Source organism: Schistocerca americana, chromosome 5, assembly GCF_021461395.2.
Source record: "Schistocerca americana isolate TAMUIC-IGC-003095 chromosome 5, iqSchAmer2.1, whole genome shotgun sequence".
NCBI classification, from domain to species: Eukaryota; Metazoa; Arthropoda; class Insecta; order Orthoptera; family Acrididae; genus Schistocerca; species Schistocerca americana.
The window spans coordinates 235,409,623-235,431,907 of NC_060123.1; the positions used below are offsets into that span (position 1 = coordinate 235,409,623).

General features: G+C 41.0%; 1 protein-coding gene across 1 annotated transcript in view; it reads right to left on the bottom strand.

Annotated features, from left to right (window-relative positions):
* LOC124615980 (fatty acid synthase-like) overlaps positions 1–22,285 on the bottom strand; it is a 394,674-nt gene that overhangs the window by 124,608 nt on the left and 247,781 nt on the right. The window lies entirely within an intron of this gene.

Below are 22,285 nucleotides of genomic sequence, written 5' to 3' on the forward strand. Positions count from 1 at the left end.
AATCTTTAGAATTAATTATATCAAGAAGCTCTCAAATGCTGCAAGTAGAATGTCCACAAAATTAAAGTATGGAATTGAAAAGGAACTGGATATTTTAATGTAGGGTCTTCCTTTATGCAGTCTGTATGTGTACCAACAGTGTAGCAACAGTGGCTGCTAGAGAATTATGTCCAGCAAGACACTGACCAACTGTAACCAAGGCTCATCTATTTGGTGACATGCGAGGTGAAAATGCAAGTCGGGAAAGCATTTGTATCTGGTTCACACACTCCTCAATGTATTGAAAAAATTTTTCATGTGAACTTGTTTAAAGAAAGGCAGTAACTCCTGATCTGAAATCTCTCTGAAACAGTCCCTGCTGTTCAGAAAGCACTGAATATGTAGAACCTGACACTACTTGCTGTATTAAATGACACACCAAAGTATCATTTTTTATGTTTGTTTACTATGCTACCCAAGAATGCAGGTTGTTTGATTCTGGTTACCATACTAGCATTAGACCATCACTATAGAGCAGGCTGTCATCACTAAAGGGTAGGTTGTCATGGTACTAATCTGAAACTACTAAATTCTGTCACTAAACATGTCACTGAAAATGTAGATGTGCTCATTTCAGTTTGAGCCACTTGTGGTTGCTGGACAATGTACAAATGAATCATGCAATTTGCATGAAATGTTTGACATCACAAAGAGAATTCTTTTGCCAACCAAACCCATACCTTTCGCTGCTATGTTCAGGAGTCATTCACTTCTGTTTCACACATATAACATGTGGTTGGCTATAACATTTTGAATTAAAAAAGCAAACTTTGGAAGAATTTATGGTAATATTTACCATGTAGAAACACTTTCGTCTGCCAGTATGTATTTTCTAACAATGGAAAATTCAGGATGCAATGTGACAATAATATGAAAAAGATACGTGCCACTCACCATATTACAGAAATGATAAGCCATAGATAAGCACAACAAAAAGACTGTTAGCAAGTAAGCCTTCGGCCAACAAGGGACAACACACACACACACACACACACACACACACACACACACACACACACACACAATGTAAACACGACTCACACACATATGACCACAGTCTCTGGCAGCTGAGGCCACACTGCAAGCAGCAGCTCATCATGGGAGAAGCAACCAGTTGGTTAGGCTATGGAAGAGGGGGGGATAGCAAGGTAGGGGTGGGGGACAGGGAAGTTATTGTCCTTACCCATCTAGCCCCTTCCCTGTTCCCAATGTAGCACTACACAGCCCTCTCTTCCACCAACACACTCACAGTCTTTTTACTTCTCCCCTTCTCTGCTCCCCCCCACCCCCCACCCCCCCATCCCTGTCCTCCGTCTAACCTCCTGACTGCATCTAGCTGCCCAACCGTTTCTCTGCCTCATCCCTGTATGCTCCCACAAGTAGCACTTTACCATCCCCCACCACTATCCTACTATCCCTCCCCCTCCCTGCCACAGTCTTCTCCTTACCTCCACCACCTGGTTGCTTCTCCCATCATACGCTGCTGCTCACAGTCTGGCCTCAGCCAGGGACTGTGGTCATGACTGTGTGTGTGTGTGTGTGTGTGTGTGTGTGTGTGTGTGTGTGTGTTTGTGTGTTGTGCCTATCTACTACTCACAATCTCTGCTGTATGGTGAGTAGCAACTATACTTTTCATAATATTGTCAGCAAGTATTTTCTGACATACAAGTTTTAGAAAAGAAACATCAAAGATGAGAAAGGCTTTCCCCAACACAATAAAATGAAATTAGTTATTCCTCATCATCCTTTCAGATAGCTGACAAAAGGTGTTCAGAGTCCAATATTGAATCAAACTGCATTCATGCATGATCACAGCAGTAACCCCTGAACTCCTTCTAAAATTTAAAGCTTTTGTTGTATTTCCTAAATAGAAAAGTGATAATTCAAGTAAGTGATACCTAATTTGTGTGTTTACAGCACCTTGGCACATAAACTCCACAAAAAAAAATTTTATGGGTGCTGTGTTGATTCATCAAACAGACCATCCAATAGATCCACTGCCGGTAAATGCCAAACAATGCCTCGTTTGGTGTGAGGAGTGTGAACATTGGACAACTGAACAGTGGACAAACATTGTGTGGGGTGGGAGGGTGTGGGTATGGCGAATCCCCGGTGAACGTCATCTGTCAGTGTGTGTAGTGCCAACAGCAAAATTCAGAGGTGGGAGTGTTATGGTGTGGTCATGTTTTTCATGGAAGGGGCTTGTACCCCTGTTTTTTGTGTGGCACTATCACAGCACAGGCCTACATTGATGTTTTAAGCAGTTTCTTGCTTCCCACTGTTGAAGAGCAATTCGAGGATGGCGACAGGATCTTTCAGCAGGATCGAGCACCGGTTTATAATGCACGTTCTGTGGCAGAGTGGTTACACCACAATAACATCCTTGGAATGGCCTGCACAGAGTCCTGACCTGAACCCTATAGAACACCTTTGGGATTTTTGGAATGCCAACCTCGTGCCAGGCCTCACCGACCGACATCAATACCTCTCCTCAGTGCAGCACTCCGTGAAGAATGGCAGCCATTCCCCAAGAAACCTTCCAGCATGTGACTGAACATAAGCCTGCACGAGTGGAAGCTGTCATCAAAGTTAAGGGTGGGCCAACACCATATTGAATTCCAGCATTACCAATGGAGGGCACCATGAACTTGTATATATTTTCAGCCAGATGTCTGGATACTTTTCATCACATAGTGTACATCAAAGGCGCAGCCAATGTAGAACCAACTTTCTGAAAATGTGGAACAATCAAAACTGAAGGCTTCTGTTATGCTAATGATGCATTGGAGCTTGATCAATGGTGGGCTATATTTTTATGTTAGTTGGAGCAGCAATTTTTTATGCTTAAAAGACCAACTAATGGTTCTCTATCAAATACAGAAGCCAACAGCAGTCCAAGAAGCAGTGCAGCAGATATTCAGTGGTTGCTTCATGAACTGTGTACCAAACAAAGTGAAAAAAACAATAAACATGTTCTGTGATAATAGAGGTGCCACTGCACTGAAACACAAAGGCATGCATCATGCTCAAACAAAACACATTCACATGCAGCAACACTCTATACTTGAGTTAATTAACTTGGGAAAATTCAGCATCAAGTCAGTCAGTGCCAATAAGCACCGAGCAGATTTTTGGACAAAGAGATAATTTAATTCTCTGAAAATAGTTTTGCAATTTTACTTACACTTATTTGGTTGGTGCATTAGTTTGTAGTGTTTTTGTTTGGCATGCTGGTATTCCAATTTCTAAGGGTTTGTTTATCAAGTATCATTTTTTACTTGTAGTTCATTGTTGCTATTTGAGTTTATATATTTTCATTTTCTCAGTTGGATATAATGAGTGGAGCTGTGGATGCTGGAAAATGGAGTGCCAAGTGGAGAAATTGGAACATTTCCAACATACTCTTCTGTTTGAGCTCAATAGAGGGGTGATAGCAGCAGAGGCAGCCATAAACATTTGTGCCACGTATGGGGACAATGTCATTGGATGGAGCAAAGTAAGACAATGGTTTTCTCATTTTGACATTAGTGACTCTCCACATTCAGCAAGATCTTCGGGGTTTGATGAAGACTTTTTAAACATGTTAATCCACAATGGTCCGTGTCAGTGTACTTGAGAACTGGCAAATGTGATGGCCTATGAGAATTCCACCATTGTGTGACATTTGCATATAGTGGGTACATTTGCATAAAGCAGTTGTTTGGGTACTGCATGCTCCAAGGCAAAATAACAAAAATCAGCAGGTGGCCATATTTGCACTTCTGCTTGCATATTAATTGGCTGAGGACTAACACTGACCATTCCTGTCCTGTAACATTACTGATGATGAGACATGGTGTCTTTATGCTAACACTAGGAAAAGAAAAGAATAGCTGAGACCAAACAAAGCAGCAACTCCCCATACAAAAACTTGTGCACACCGAAAAAAGACAATGCTATGCATCTGGTGGAACAGCAATGGTGTGGTGTACTACAAATTGCTTGTCCGAGGTGTAAACTTCACTACTGACATTATTGTCACTAGCTGATATGCCTTGCAGACACAATCCAAGAACAACGACCAGGAAGACTTCATGAAGACTCCATGATAATGCCCACCTGCATTCTGATAGGCTGACAAAAAACACTATACAGGAGTTGGATTGGGAACTCATTCCATGCCTACTTTATTCATCTGATCTTGTGCCCTTAGATTTTCAGCTTTTCTACTCTCTATCAAACAACCTTCAAGGAACTTCCTTTCTATATGAAAATGTGCTCCAAACATGGCTGGAAGAATTCTTTGCCTCAAAATCACAATTTCTGCAGGTTCAGAATCAAAAAGTTATCTCAGCTTTGGCAACTGTTGAAAATAGTGAAGAAGTATATATTATTGATGAATAAAGTTTCTGCTGTGTGTAGCTTTCATGTTTATTAAACATACGGAAAACACCATGGACTTATGCTCCAACCTCCTCTTTCGTTCATTCATTTAATGTTTCAGAATGTGGTGAAATACTAGTGTTTACTGTCAGTGTCCCACTGATATAAACATGATTAAAGGCAGAGTACAATCCTGTTATGAGAAATAAAATTGGCTGTGACCTTATTTAAAGAACTACTGTAGCATTCACATCAAGTGATTTAAGAAAAAACTGGAAAATTAAGAGTAATTTAAAGCTCACTCCACACAAATATTAGCCCACTGTCCTAACCATTGCACCACTTGGTTCAATTTGTTAATTAATTAAAATAACATCATTGGACTGGAGTACCAACATCGTCTTCTTTCCAATGTATCAGTATTAACATCACATTCCAAGACATTTATCAAAATAAAAGCACAGAAGAAGGTAACCTACATACCACTTTCTGAAACCATAATCTGGAGCAAAGTGGACAGTAAGAGAAATGAAATGTTTTTAATATTTGGTATCTTCAATACTTGCATCTTGAATTTCAGTTTTGTCTTAACTTCAGCATATGTTCAAGCTTACTTGAAAATCTTTCTCTGAAACCAGTTTCCAACAACACAGTATCAACAACATATATTTAAAAAGGAGAGTGTTTCTCTTGAATCATGAAGCTACAATGCACTCAGCTGTACTTTTGAGGATATTTGTCAGGGCTAGTAACATCCAAGAATGACAGCTGGTTTGAAAAATATCTTCTTGCTCATTCTACTGCAGCTAGTCACCTTACAAATACTTATTTGAGATGCACCAGTGAGGAAAGAGAAAAATGAACTGAATGACCACACACATTTGTTATTTCGGCTACATGTCCTTACCATGGAACACTGCCTTGTCAAAGCACTGACTGTGGCTTATGTGTTTGCATGAAGCTGTACTGCAGTTACTGCTAGGGTCTTACAAGCAGATTAATCAGTCAAAGAAGATCCCACAATTCCCCCCCCCCCCCCCCCCCCCCCCTGCCACGCTCCCCTATTAATTTCCACAGCCCTTCCCCAATTCCGAAGGTACCTAAGTACCCATCCAAAGTGTCATATGATCCATGCTAAGGGGTGTGTGGCACATGAAAAGAGGTGTCATGAATGAAGCCTCAGAGATACTGGTCAACCCTGATTAATAAGCCTTGCACTGTGTGAAGCTCTTTGGTGTTGACCTAACAAATCATCAACACAGATGAAAACTAAAAACACCAAGGGACTTGATGAGACCTTAAACTCCCAAGCATCAGTGCTGGAACCAATGGAAGCTGATTCTGCAACTAGATCTGGTGATAGGGCAGTCCAAGAAGTGATAATCATCACTGAGATGTCGGACTGGGACAAGGTCAAATCCTTGTCTGTGGCTCAGAGGAGAAAACTTCTTAAAGAACAAAAAAAAAAGGAAGGCAAAGAATGATTACCTAAACATAAATGGAGTGAACTGAAAGATCTCAAACATAAGATCACCAAAAAGACCTTGTCTCAGAGTGAAGAGGGTAAACAGATTCCTCCTATTTCTAAGACAGGGAAAAAGAGAACAAGGGAGGAGTCCAATTCTCACACTCCTCAACGTGACTGGGTACAAAAAAACCTGAGGCAAGAGACAGGAAAACAGACTTATAACATAACAGTCTCAGTCTTCAGTATGCGGTTATCGAACAGGGACAGCCACTGGTCAACATCATCTTGCAGCAGGTGGAGCTTGTTCAAATGGCTCTCTTTGAGAAAACTGAGAGAGGACAGAAGTACATCCTCCCCTCAGCTTCAAGGGGGCCTATCTGCACAAATGAGCTCTAATCTTTGTCTGTGAGAGGATGGAAGCAGCGGATTTCTTTATGAAATGGTGTCCAAGATACTTGCAGAAGAAGTGGCAAACTGCTGATCAAGATGGCAGCTGAGCTCTTCAGTACTACAAAGATAGCAATTTGGGTACTGAAACTTGTGTAGGATACTCCTCCAAAGACTCTGTTTACAAACTAAGGGTACAGAACTACATCTCAGCAGAGGACTGGAGGGTAATCAGCTGATAGATTGTACTGGATGGCCAAACCCAAGAGCAGTACTTGAAACTGTACTTAGGGTTCTCATAAGTTACTATCAGGATAATGAAAGACATCAGAAGTAAACATGGCTGCAAGTTGGCAGCTGCAACTGTTGCAAATAAACCTGCAACATAATAAGGGCACAACTGACAGCCCAAATCATCATCTGGGAAGAAGGGAGGTGGGCATGGCCCTGATCCAGGAACCCTATTTAGATAGATGAGGTGTGTCAGACAACTGAAGAGCTGGAGGCAAGTTGATTTATGCTAGAAATCAAAAGAATCTCAGAACATGCATTTATGTCAACAATGGAATTTAATTCATGCTGATGGTGAACTTTTGTTCCAGGGATGTAGTGATCATCAGTATGAAGCATCAAAAATATAGTAGCACAATGGAAATTATATTGGCCTCAGCTTACCTTCCTCATATGGACAGTACTCCTCCTACCTATAAAGTGAATAGAGTGGTAGATTGCTGTTCTTAGCTGAATGAACAGCTGTTGGTTGGTTGTGATGCCAATGCTCACAATCCAGTGTGGGGAAGCAGTGACACCAGCAGAGGGGGTGATTACCTTCTTGAATATTTACTTGAGAGTAACCTAGAGATTCTGAATGGGAGCAGAGAACCTACCTCCAGGAATAAGTAGGGAATAAGACATTGACATAACTTTTGGGTCCATTGTGACAGGTAGTTACGAAAAATGACGACATGTGGTGTTGGAGCTATCCTTATCTGATAACATATATATCATGTTTGAGGTTGAAATGAATACTAAACACACTCTGGACTACAGGAATTCTAGGAAAACCGAATGTGGTTGATATAGGAAAGACCTGAACTCACACCTGTTTGAAGTCAGAACTTCAATAAGGAATCCATTATACCTTGAGGAAATAGCAGATGAAATGATGTCTCCCATTATGACCTCATACTTCAGAAAATTGTCCTATCACCAAGAAGTGTATGAGCAGGTATTTACCTGGTGGAACAATTACCTGGAATTGCAAAGGAAGCAGGTAAGAAAATCAATCAATGCTGCAAGAAGGAAAGTGCATTGGGCAAAACACTGGAAGTCCCTTGCCAAATACAACTCTGTGATTAAGCAAGCTGAACTATCATTCTGGAAAGTATTCCATGAGGAATTTCACAAAATATTTGCTAGAATAGCAACCAATCCAGAGGCACTGTGAGGAAGGAGGGTTTTGAGTATACAAGGGGAGTGCGTTAGATGCTGTATGTGCTCCTCAAGACTCACTTCCGTCAATGCACTCCGGCAGATGACACAGACCAAGATTCAGTCCCTGGGATGTAATGATTTATGGGAAACCAAAGAGAGAACTAGGAAGCTGCCAGAGTATGTGTTTATTTCAAAAAAATACAGTGGGCAATGGCCATGTTTCAACTGTTCAAGTCGCTAGACCCTAAAGGACTCTTTTCTGGTTCTTCTACAACAAGCAGGAGAGGGACTAATTAGATTCCTATACAAACTGTTTAAAGTCAGCCTAGCAGCAGGAGTCATTATTAATGCTTGGAAAATACTTTCATTCTGAAGCCAGGGATAACTTATCATACCAAGGCTGCAGATGTGAGATCAATTAATAAGTCTTTCTTTCTCCTAAAGACATTAGAAAAACTGGTTAATATTCATGCTAAAGAAGGAAGGTAACCTTCATTTCCTCTATGTGTAAACCAGCATGCATATCAACCAAACCAGCATGCATATCAACCAGGCAGATCATGCTCTTCTGCAGATGATTAAGACCATGCTGAGTAAATGAAAGGTCCAAGCTACTGTGGTGAATGAGAAAATGGTGATAAACACCACCAGAGGATGCCTATTGTGGAACCAAATCATCAAAGAGTTAAATACTAGAGGTTGATTATGCCAAGGACACAGAGACAATTTAGTCATAGTAACACCTGGCAGATTTACTAGTATTGTTAGAACAATGGCACAACATGCACTGTACATTGTGCAAAACTGGTCCAGGAAACAGGATCTAAGGGTCAGTCCCAAGAAAACTGTCATAGTACTTTTCATGAGGTAGTATATCCAGGACACTTACTGTCATCTCAAGCTCTTCGACAAAAGTCTACCAGTAGAGTGTACAATGAATTATCTTCGAAAAATCCTGATGTGATGTTATCTATGACCTCACATGTAAGGAATGTATGTTCAAAGGTGAAAGACAGTCTTGTGCACAATAGAGAGGCCTGTGGCAAAAACTAGGGTCTCAGGAGCATGTACTGGATATATACCACTATAATAAGTCCTGTGATAAGTTATGGCAATATAGTGTGGTGGAATAAAGTGCAACAGAAGGTGGCTACTAAGAAGCTTGCAAGGTGCACAGACTGGCCTGCTTAGTTATAACAGGTGGAATTAACAGCACACCCACTGCTGTGGTTTAGACCATGCTGGAAATGCCATCATTATACCTTTGAGTTTCAATGAAGGCAACAGCAAAGATTAAAAACTGGAAATAAATGGAAATCATTAGGAAATACAGAATCCCACATCAATATAGTGAATGTGATAAATATAGAAATGTTTGAGGAAATCTCTATACAATAACTTCCAGCTGCTTCAATAAACCCTTCAAGGCAACAATTGGAAGACAGGAGCAGTAAAAAAAAAAAAAAAAAAAACCTCAATACCACTCAGAAGATGTAGACCGGCTCACTGAAGAATCAAAAGCAGATGAAGGTATGGCCTAAGCAAGAGAAAACACTCTCTCTAAAGAAATTGGCTACAGTATTCCGGGTGGAGATATCTAGTACAAGAGAGTACACGGTGAAGAGTCCGAGTACGTGCTAAAAGGATTATGCCATCCACATTCATTCAGGCTGCCTAGCAGCTCTGAAATTTCTGTCAGCCCCTGCAATGAGATTAAAGATCATTGCAGAAAGTCATGAAGCCTCTGGGAGGCTAGGGGAAAGCAACAGGGTAAACATACTGTGGGTCACTGGTCACTCAGGAATCAGTGGTGATGAACAAAATCACAGGTGGGAAGGACAGGTGGGATGACTTCATTTTTTTGGACCATACTCTGTCCTAACTATCACTAAGATCATGGTAAGAAAAAAACATCATAACTCGATTAGGGTGCAGCATGCAAAATATTGGACTAAGAACCAAAAACAGAACTATGGTAAGTTAATGATGCTTGTTTCAAGAGAAGTTCTATACTCTTGGGCTTGAACAGGACACAGATTAAACTCATGGAGGACTGATGTCTGGCAATTGGAACTTTAAAAAGATACCTACACATGATGTGGATAGAGAAAGAAATCCCTAAGTGCAGACTATTCTATGAAGGGGATGAAACCTCATCACGTTTAATCTTGGAGGCCAAAAGAGACAGATAATTGATTAATTCATGAAGAAATTATGTATAATAAAGAACTGTTAAATCAAACAATGGAAAATCCAGGATGGAATGTAACAATATTATGAGAAGGAAAGTTGCTACTCACCATATGGTGAAGATGTTGAGTTGCAGATAGGCACAACAAAAAGATTCTCACAATTATAGCTTTCAGCCAGTAAGGCCTTCTTCAACAACAGACACAACAAACACTGCTCGTGTGTGTGTGTGTGTGTGTGTGTGTGTGTGTGTGTGTGTGTGCATAGTGTGTGTGTGCACATGCGTGTGTGCATATATGTGTCTATTGTTGAATAAGGCCTTAATGGCCAAAAGCTATAATTATGAGAGTCTTTTTGTAGTGCCTGTCTGTGACTCAGCATCTCCTCTATATGATGAGAGCAACTTTCCTTCTCATAAGACAGAACTGTTAAAAGTTCTCCTACTATTTAACATTACTGACTGACTTTACTAGGTCTCCTACTACTCATTATGGGTACTGACTGGCTTTACTAGGTCTCCTACTACTCTTTATGGGTACTGACTGGCTTTATTAGACTTACAGGGAGAGAAACCACATAATAAATTCCACTTTGATGTGGGCAACAGTGGGGCAAGACCACTGATGTTTTGTCTCCCTGTGTAAATCAGTCAGTCAATCCATCAGTTACATGTTCTTTTCATTGTATATAGTAGCCAAATCAACGAGTATGGCTTTGTTGATAATGAATCTTCACTCATAAATGCCCGGCTTGATGAAGGCCAATCATATTCTGAATACTCCCTGGTATATAAGGAAAATGTACAGGCTGTCCATTTCATTTTTATATACCTGCCCTCCACTTACCCCTCGAAGCACTACCTCTGAATAAAGGTATTTGGATATGATAATTCTCCTCATCAATCTATTTTCTTCTGTTTTTCCTTTTATTGGTACTTTGCCACATCTTTCTTTTACTACCTATCCTCTCTCCCACTTTTTCTTTCCATTTCATTTTCACTTTTTATGTTTCCCATGCCACTACCTCTTGCAGCACACAGTTTTCAGCCCCACCATTTTAAATTTACATTCATTTACTTGATTATTATTGTTGTATTTGGCCATATGTCACCTATGTCTTGCTTCCAGCACAATGTGTTCACTTTGCTGGTTTGTCTACCCTTGGCCAACAGGTGTCTCTCCTCCTGAGACTATTTACAAATACCACAAGTTCATCATATTCTGAGGGCATGATACTGTAAACAAACAGTCTGTTGATACACTGAATGTTATAAGTACCATGAAGGGGCACCAGTCATGCTTCCAAGCAGTGAAGGCATCAGTAAATAAGTGGCACTGCTTTCAAGGAAACAAGTCCTGTCCACAAGTCATGTGGTCACAGACATACTTCCGCCCGCTTGATATTTAAGGCAGAGCACAACCTCCAGTGGTAGCATTCAACCATTCTCTCTGTTACAAACCAGGAGCTGGCTACATCTCATAGCTCATCAATCAGAACTCCCCGAGACAAGGCCAGATGCTCCATTCTACAATGCACTATCTCCACACTGCTTCCTGTTATGCCACACTATCTGGCCACCTGGATTCCACTCCTACAACCACTTGGAATTGTTGTAGTGCCAGTGGGTTTTGTTTCTGTTACTTTCAAGTGATCACCAACATTTTTTCAGTTGCTATCCAAACTTATCTTTATTGTAAGCTTATGCCATGTATAAAGTGTTCTTATATTCAACCTGGGAATAATTTACTACAGTTTACTGAAGCTTAACATTGGCAACAAGAATAAAGACACGTTTTCTGCTACACTTTTGTCTTATTACAGGAGCCATTGCTTTCTTGCTCAGGTTGGTTACCTCATGTAAGTGACACATTCATGCTGTGTGGTCACTTTTTACACATTTGTGAACAATGTGGACTTGAATAGCAGGTGTCTGTTTGCTGTTCTCATTGTGTTTTGGGAGGTCAGTGCCAGGGGGAAACAATACAGGGTTGATCCTGTGCCAGGCTTCATAGCAGCACCTCCTCTGGCTCCAGTACATTTGCTGTCTCTTCCATCATCTCCTTGTCTTGTCCACCACTGTCCACCTCCAACCAAGCCCAGTGCTGCTTCGCATGTTGCTGCTATGCTTAGTCCTTCTCCCAAGGGAGACTTTGTCTGATAATCTGTTGGGGACAAAGTTTGAGTCCACACACTGTGGTTGCTGGGGTCCTCAGCTGTTGCTGTTCTGTCTGGCCACCATGCTCCCTACCTTCAGCTGCACTCACTCAACACTGTGTGCAATGCCACTTCATGCCTTGGTCACGAAAATGTAATCATGTCCAGCCTTCCTTATGCCACAAGACTGACTTTGCTTCCATCCTCTGGTGCCTTTGTCATGAGAATGCAACCAAGGCTTCTTTCCCTTACAAGGGTGGCACACCATGTCTTCCAGTGCTGAGGACCCCACTCACTTTCCTTCTAGCTGTGCCCAGAGTTGTGTCCATGATGGAATAGCTGGCTCTCTGCATAAAGCACCATGACTGAACTGCCACCCAGCCACTGCCCAATCCTGGTTGCACCTGACACTGCTTGTTTCCAATACCTTTACCTTGGTGCAGCCATGATCAGCCTTCCTTCCCATGATGGTACTACACCTTCACTGCTGCTAAACATGCAGCCCGCATTCTTAGTGTTGTCCTCTGGCTCCACTTATGGACCCTCTCTACTATGATGCAAAGTTATTTCCATAAAGACACCATTACAGTGTGGCTAATGGTTGTAAAGTAATTTGTAGAGGTGATCATGATGTCACTTATCTTGAAGCTGTTGAATATCCATTGTACATGTGGATTTGTTGTCTAGGCAATCATTGATTCCTTTGCTGCTCTGGATGAAAAAGGTGTGGGTTTTGACTATTACCAGACTACTGAAATCATGAAGCAGCATTCCACAATTTCTTGTTTAGAAATAGACATATTTATTGTCAGAACTTTGAACTCAAAAGTAATTTAGTAAATTTCACAATCTCAAATCACAAAAATAAAGTACCACATGGATTGTTGAAATCACATGTTTATCAAGAAACACACATAAAAACAATTCCTGATCGCCGCCAACACACAAGTGGCCAAAATCATCTTGCTGACCAAAGATCACAGAGTCATATTGACAAAGAAATTGTGATTTCTGTATCAATTAATGATGTTGTTGTTGTTGTAGTCTTCAGTCCTGAGACTGGTTTGATGCAGCTCTCCATGCTACTCTATCCTGTGCAAGCTTTTTCATCTCCCAGTACCTACTGCAACCTACATCCTTCTGAATCTGCTTAGTGTATTCATCTCTTGGTCTCCCTCTACGATTTTTACCCTCCACGCTGCCCTCCAATACTAAATTGGTGATCCCTTGATGCCTCAGAACATGTCCTACCAACCGATCCCTTCTTCTGGTCAAGTTGTGCCACAAACTTCTCTTCTCCCCAATCCTATTCAATACTTCCTCATTAGTTATGTGATCTACCCATTTAATCTTCAGCATTCTTCTGTAGCACCACATTTCGAAAGCTTCTATTCTCTTCTTGTCCAAACTATTTATCGTCCATGTTTCACTTCCATACATGGCTACACTCCATACGAATACTTTCAGAAATGACTTCCTGACACTTAAATCAATACTGGATGTTAACAAATTTCTCTTCTTCAGAAACGCTTTCCTTGCCATTGTCAGCCTACATTTTATATCCTCTCTACTTCGACCATCATCAGTTATCTTGCTCCCCAAATAGCAAAACTCCTTTACTACTTTAAGTGCCTCATTTCCTAATCTAATTCCCTCAGCATCACCCGACTTAATTAGACTACATTCCATTATCCTTGTTTTGCTTTTGTTGATGTTCATCTTATATCCTCCTTTCAAGACACTGTCCATTCCATTCAACTGCTCTTCCAAGTCCTTTGCTGTCTCTGACAGAATTACAATGTCATCGGCGAACCTCAAAGTTTTTATTTCTTCTCCATGAATTTTAATACCTACTCCGAATTTTTCTTTTGTTTCCTTTACTGCTTGCTCAATATACAGATTGAACAACATCGTGGAGAGGCTACAACCCTGTCTTACTCCCTTCCCAACCACTGCTTCCCTTTCATGTCCCTCGACTCTTATAACTGCCATCTGGTTACTGTACAAATTGTAAATAGCCTTTCGCTCCCTGTATTTTACCCCTGCCACCTTTAGAATTTGAAAGAGAGTATTCCAGTCAACATTGTCAAAAGCTTTCTCTAAGTCTACAAATGCTAGAAACGTAGGTTTGCCTTTCCTTAATCTTTCTTCTAAGATAAGTCGTAAGGTCAGTATTGCCTCACGTGTTCCAGTGTTTCTACGGAATCCAAACTGATCTTCCCCGAGGTTGGCTTCTACTAGTTTTTCCATTCGTCTGTAAAGAATTCGTGTTAGTATTTTGCAGCTGTGACTTATTAAGCTGATAGTTCGGTAATTTTCACATCTGTCAACACCTGCTTTCTTTGGGATTGGAATTATTATATTCTTCTTGAAGTCTGAGGGTATTTCGCCTGTTTCATACATCTTGCTCACCAGATGGTAGAGTTTTGTCAGGACTGGCTCTCCCACGGCCGTCAGTAGTTCCAATGGAATATTGTCTACTCCGGGGGCCTTGTTTCGACTCAGGTCTTTCAGTGCTCTGTCAAACTCTTCACGCAGTATCATATCTCCCATTTCATCTTCATCTACATCCTCTTCCATTTCCATAATATTGTCCTCAAGTACATCGCCCTTGTATAGACCCTCTATATACTCCTTCCACCTTTCTGCTTTCCCTTCTTTGCTTAGAACTGGGTTTCCATCTGAGCTCTTGATATTCATACAAGTCGTTCTCTTATCTCCAAAGGTCTCTTTAATTTTCCTGTAGGCGGTATCTATCTTACCCCTAGTGAGATAGGCCTCTACATCCTTACATTTGTCCTCTAGCCATCCCTGCTTAGCCATTTTGCACTTCCTGTCGATCTCATTTTTGAGACGTTTGTATTCCTTTTTGCCTGTTTCACTTACTGCATTTTTATATTTTCTCCTTTCATCAATTAAATTCAATATTTCTTCTGTTACCCAAGGATTTCTACTAGCCCTCGTCTTTTTACCTACTTGATCCTCTGCTGCCTTCACTACTTCATCCCTCAAAGCTACCCATTCTTCTTCTACTATATTTATTTCCCCCATTCCTGTCAATTGCTCCCTTATGCTCTCCCTGAATCTCTGTACAACCTCTGGTTCTTTTAGTTTATCCAGGTCCCATCTCCTTAAATTCCCACCTTTTTGCAGTTTCTTCAGTTTTAATCTACAGGTCATAACCAATAGATTGTGGTCAGAGTCCACATCTGCCCCTGGAAATGTCTTACAATTTAAAACCTGGTTCCTAAATCTCTGTCTTACCATTATATAATCTATCTGATACCTTTTAGTATCTCCAGGGTTCTTCCATGTATACAACCTTCTTTCATGATTCTTAAACCAAGTGTTAGTTATGATTATGTTGTGCTCTGTGCAAAATTCTACCAGGCGGCTTCCTCTTTCATTTCTGTCCCCCAATCCATATTCACCTACTATGTTTCCTTCTCTCCCTTTTCCTACACTCGAATTCCAGTCACCCATGACTATTAAATTTTCGTCTCCCTTCACAATCTGAATAATTTCTTTTATTTCATCATACATTTCTTCAATTTCTTCGTCATCTGCAGAGCTAGTTGGCATATAAACTTGTACTACTGTAGTAGGCGTGGGCTTCGTATCTATCTTGGCCACAATAATGCGTTCACTATGCTGTTTGTAGTATCTTACCCGCATTCCTATTTTCCTATTCATTGCAGTACAATTAATGATACTGCATTTTAAAGTTACATGAAATATCAAATAGCATAAAGGATAATTCAGTGATAATAATAATATGAATGACAAAACTGTACATATAAATAATGCAAGACAAACTTTTAGAAATAATAAAAGTAGTAATTTAAATATACACACTCTCAAATTTGCATTGATTGCAGCACCTACCCTAACATCACACTAAGTGAATGCTTTTTGAAAACAACTTTAATTAGTGTATAACATCTTATAACAAAATGGGCTCTAATGGTCAGTTCCATTACACACTACAGCTGAACCCAATGCTGCCCCCATGGTTAAGCCTGACACTGCCCATCAAGAAGCACCGTTGCTTCCAGTTGACACAGCCATGGTTGATCTCTTCCTTTCAGCACTATGTGACTCTGCTTATATGTAACGTAAATCCAACCTACTGATGTAGATTTTTTTCCAGGTTCCTGCGCTTGTCACAGTGACACCCTTCCCACTACCCACTTGTCTCACTGCATCCAGTTGCTCCCATGCTCTGGCATAGGCTATGGCAACAGCCTTTCTGCCACCCCAGGACTCCCTTTGGCCAACATTTTTCCTGTGCTCCTGTTTCCATGCTATTTCTATTACTTTTTGTTGCATCTCTCCACACTCCCAGCTCCTTCCTACATTTTTGTACTCCTCACATGCTCCTTACATACCCTTTCACACTTCTGCACCACTCCTCCCTTATGCTCACACAGATGTGACTTCTGTTCTCATGTTTGTCAGTACTTGCTGTCACCGCATCTGTCATCAGCACTGCCACACTCCTGGCGTCTGATTGTTAAAACCTAATCTCATAGTGTTTGCAGTGCCTCTGCAGCATCTACTCTGTGGCCACCAGAGACTTCATGCCTCATGTGGGACCAACATTGGGTCAACAGGTCTGCCTCTGTGGGCCACTGTATGCCTTACATCTGGTAGTCTTCTACACTACCACTAATTCTCCTCCATCTTCTCTTCGCAACACTGCCCAGGACAGCCATAACCTGGGCAGCATCCACTGCACAACCTCAGGTCCTGGATTCCTGGGACTGGTTTGCAACCACACTGGATTTCCCATTCCACTAAACCCCTAATATCACCTGAGGGAAGCTTCCATTCAAGATCTGCGGGCTTTCTCAAGATAGCTTCGCCAACTTCTCAAAGGGGAAAAGGGGTTGCATATTGGCCACACCAACTATGTTACACTTCCGATATGTCACAGTGCTGTGCTTTTCCTATCCTTGGCCTGCAGGCAACTCTTGTCCACGAACTATTTACAACTAGCACAAGGGCATCACATGTTGTCGATACGACACTGTATACGAACAGTCTGTTCATGCACTACTTGTTATAGGCACCACCAGGAACACCTTCTGCGAGTGCATGCATCAGGAAACCAATGGCGCTGCTTTTGACAAAACAAGTTCTGTTTGCTTGCAATGTGGTCATGGATGCTGCTTCACAGTTTGCCACATCACAGGGCCTTCCTGGACACTGTTCCTACAGCTGCTCGGAATGAGGCATCCCTTGGAACAGTTATAATGGCAGTGGACTTCATTTCTGTTTCTATCAAGTGATCATGAACAGTCTTTCAGTAGTTACCCAAGCATCACTTTATTGTGCACTTGTGCTGAGAATAAAGTGTTCTTGGGGTCAACCTGGGAATCACCATTTACTAAAGAATGCAAAATCCAAACCAGTTCATAACAGTGGTGGTGAAAAACTTAACAGTTATATCTTATCATGTTTCCTATTTTTGACTTCAACTTAATGCAACGGGCAAAGGCATTTTCTTATAGCTGATTCTCTCTTAAAATATTGACTTTCTTCCATCAATGAAATTTCTCTTGCATGATGAGAAGTACAGAATGGGACTTATGAGTAAGGTAATTCTGTCATCAATGCAAACGTTGTTTGAATACCTCATCACTTTACTAGGCATGCTCCTATTGGAGGTAGTATGCCCTTGCATTCTTCCGATTTTTGGAAGGACTTACCCACCCAGTAATAGGGAGACCTACCAGTAAATGTGGGCTCCAAATCACAGTGCAACATTGTACTTTTCACATTAACAAACAGTGCCAGAGGTGAAATAAGTGCTAAGTAATACAGAATATCCTAGTACTGAGCAAGGATCAAACCCGAGACCTTTGATTGATTGATTGATTGACTTCTTTATTAATCCATGTAACAATTTACATTGTGTGGATTTCGTCAGCAAAATCATATACAATACAATATACCTACAATTATACACATAAAATTAGTATTTACACACATTTTTGAGGTATCTTAAATTAGTTTTATATCCTTGTGTAATTTGTAATTTTCTTATAGTACTGTACAATTTTTGATTACATATCATAATTATTTCCTCATGTATTACAATGCAGGCTACTTTAATTACACTACATGTTTTAATTCAGATAGTCCGTTACTGCGTAATAACTTTTATTTAATAAAAAAAATTTTAGTTTTGTTTTGAACTGTCCGATTGTGTCAATATCTCTTATTTTTTGGGGTAATTTATTATATAATTTAACAGCATTGTACAACAAGCTCTGCTGAGTTTTAAATTTATTTTTCCTCTCTAGATGCAGATTGAATTGGTTTCTAGTTTCATAGCTGTGTACTAATGAATTTTTCATATAGCAGTCAATATTTTTTTTTACATACATAACACTTTGAAAAATGTATTCACAGGGGACAGTTAGGATTTCCAGCTTTTGGAAATGTTCAAGGCAGTGAGCCCTACTGCCACTCTTGGTTATTATACGAATTGCTCTTTTTTGTAACTTGAAAACTATTTGAATATTTTTACTGTTGACTCCCCAAAATATTATTCCATAGGTAATAACAGAGTGGATATAAGAAAAATATACAGATCTGACACATGTAGTATCACAAACTGCAGTCAGAATTCTCAGAGCATAGCATGCTGTAGCGATTCTGTTACTAAGTATTTTAATATGTTCTTCCCACTTTAACTGACTGTCAATATGCATACCAAGAAATTTTGTGTAGTCGACACATTCTATAGTTTCATTGTTTAACTTAAAGTTGTTAAAGTGTGGTTTTTTGCAGACATAGAAGTTAACAGCATTTGTTTTTTTAAGATTTAGTGTTAGTTTATTATTGGATGCCCACTCACGTACACTGTTTAGTGTTTGTTCGGCTTTTTCTTTTAGTGCATCTGGTGATTTGTCACTGATTAGAACATTTGAGTCATCTGCAAACAATATTGTTTGTCCATGCTTGATGCTCTGTGGGAAGTCGTTTATGTAAATGAGGAATAGTACTGGGCCAAGGACACTACCCTGTGGGACACCTATATTTACATAATTTGGGTCTGAAGTATACTTTACAATATAGTTTGTGCAACTTGAAATATGTGAGATTTCAGTTATCTGTCTTCTATTTTTTAGATATGACTGGAACCACTTTTTCACAAGTCCCCTAATTCCAAGTTCATCTAACTTATTTAACAATATGTTGTGGTCTACTGTATCAAACGCTTTAGTTAGATCAAGAAATATACCTGTTGTGTAGTTCCCTTTATCTAATGCTTCTAGAATGTGTTTTGTGAGGTGTGCTGTTGCTGATTCTGTGCTTTTCCCTGATCGAAATCCAAACTGGTCAACAGACAGTAAGTTGTATTTATTTAAATAATTGATTAGCCTATCTTTCATAATAGTTTCTAATATTTTTGCAAAGCATGATAGTAGAGAAATTGGCCTATAATTTTCAATTATTCCTGCATCACATTTTTGAAGAGAGGTAGTAATTTTGCATATTTTAAATAGTCTGGAAAGTAGCCCTGCTTGAAAGATTGATTTATAATATCAACTAAAAGTGGAAGTAGGCTCCTGATACAGTCCTTAATTATAAAAATGGGGACTTCATCCAGACCAGCTGAGTTTTTGTTTTTCAGTTTGCTTACTGCTTTATAGACTTCTTCCTGTGTTGTAGGGAATAACACCATTGAGTGTGATACACCATTATTTGGCTTTTTGACCTGAGGGGCTGTTAGAAAATTTTCCTGTAATTTTATTCCTATGCTACTAAAATAATCATTTATATAGTTTGCCAAATACACTCCTGGAAATGGAAAAAAGAACACATTGACACCGGTGTGTCAGACCCACCATACTTGCTCCGGACACTGCGAGAGGGCTGTACAAGCAATGATCACACGCACAGCACAGCGGACACACCAGCAACCGCGGTGTTGGCCGTCGAATGGCGCTAGCTGCGCAGCATTTGTGCACCGCCGCCGTCAGGGTCAGCCAGTTTGCTGTGGCATACGGAGCTCCATCGCAGTCTTTAACACTGGTAGCATGCCGCGACAGCGTGGACGTGAACCGTATGTGCAGTTGACGGACTTTGAGCGAGGGCGTATAGTGGGCATGCGGGAGGCCGGGTGGACGTACCGCCGAATTGCTCAACACGTGGGGCGTGAGGTCTCCACAGTACATCGATGTTGTCGCCAGTGGTCGGCGGAAGGTGCACGTGCCCGTCGACCTGGGACCGGACCGCAGCGACGCACGGATGCACGCCAAGACCGTAGGATCCTACGCAGTGCCGTAGGGGACCGCACCGCCACTTCCCAGCAAATTAGGGACACTGTTGCTCCTGGGGTATCGGCGAGGACCATTCGCAACCGTCTCCATGAAGTTGGGCTACAGTCCCGCACACCGTTAGGCCGTCTTCCGCTCACGCCCCAACATCGTGCAGCCCGCCTCCAGTGGTGTCGCGACAGGCGTGAATGGAGGGACGAATGGAGGGACGAATGGAGACTTGTCGTCTTCAGCGATGAGAGTGGCTTCTGCCTTGGTGCCAATGATGGTCGTATGCATGTTTGGCGCCGTGCAGGTGAGCGCCACAATCAGGACTGCATACGACCGAGGCACACAGGGCCAACACCCGGCATCATGGTGTGGGGAGCGATCTCCTACACTGGCCGTACACCACTGGTGATCGTCGAGGGGACACTGAATAGTGCACGGTACATCCAAACCGTCATCGAACCCATCGTTCTACCATTCCTAGACCGGCAAGGGAACTTGCTGTTCCAACAGGACAATGCACGTCCGCATGTATCCCGTGCCACCCAACGTGCTCTAGAAGGTGTAAGTCAACTACCCTGGCCAGCAAGATCTCCGGATCTGTCCCCCATTGAGCATGTTTGGGACCGGATGAAGCATCGTCTCACGCGGTCTGCACGTCCAGCGCGAACGCTGGTCCAACTGAGGCGCCAGGTGGAAATGGCATGGCAAGCCGTTCCACAGGACTACATCCAGCATCTCTACGGTCGTCTCCATGGGAGAATAGCAGCCTGCATTGCTGCGAAAGGTGGATATACACTGTACTAGTGCCGACATTGTGCATGCTCTGTTGCCTGTGTCTATGTGCCTGTGGTTCTGTCAGTGTGATCATGTGATGTATCTGACCCCAGGAATGTGTCAATAAAGTTTCCCCTTCGTGGGACAATGAATTCACGGTGTTCTTATTTCAATTTCCAGGAGTGTATATTGGGTCTTTTATTAAAGTCCCTTCCTCTTTGATTTTCAAGTTTGACAGATTAATTTTCCTGGTACCAGTGTCCTGCTTCACAATCTGCCATACTGCCTTATTTTTGTTTTCAGCGGAGTGCACTATTTTGGAGTTATGAGCTCTCTTTGCTGCAAACAATATTTTCCTATACGTTTTCCTGTATCTTTTATAAAAGAGTGAGAAAACAGGATTAGTTCGGCTGTGTTTAATGGAGCTCAGGTACTTTAGTGTTTCAGATGATTTTTTGATTCCTTTTGTGACCCACTTGCTTTTTCCTGCTGTTGGTAATGGACATAATACTTTAGGAAATTTTTCTTCAAAATTTAATTTAAACAATGTCATGAAATTTTTGAATTTTTCATTTGCATCTACCTCTGAGTATACTGAGTCCCATGTTTGTCCTGCTATCTGTTTGGCAAACTCATGTCTATTTTTTTTTAGAAAAAATTCGTCTGTAAATATGCATTTTCTTTGTTTCTTCTGGAGCCACTTTTATATTAATGATTTGAGCTGAGTGATCAGATAATCCTAGCTCTCCTACCATCACCTCACAGTTTTCTTTGCCTAAATCTGTTAATACCTGATCAACAGCTGTCTTTGAGTATTTTGTTATTCTGGTTGCACTGTTAACCATTGGAACTAAATTGAAACTTTGAGCAAGACTTTGTAATGAGTCCCATGTAGAATCAGGATTCAGTTTATCCACATTTAGGTCTCCACATATGAGAATGTGGTTCTTTGGAGTGGATATCTTGTCAAGAACATGATTAAGTTTGGAGAAAAAGATATTGAAGTCTCCACTAGGAGATCTGTATATACATAAGATAATCAAATTCCTACACCTGTATTGGTCCCTGATTTCAACTGCTGCCAGTTCAAAATGTTGCTCTTCACTGATTACACATAAATCGCTTCTGGTCTTATACTGATAATTTTGTTTTACATAAATACAACACCCTCCACACTTCATAGAAGTCCTACAGT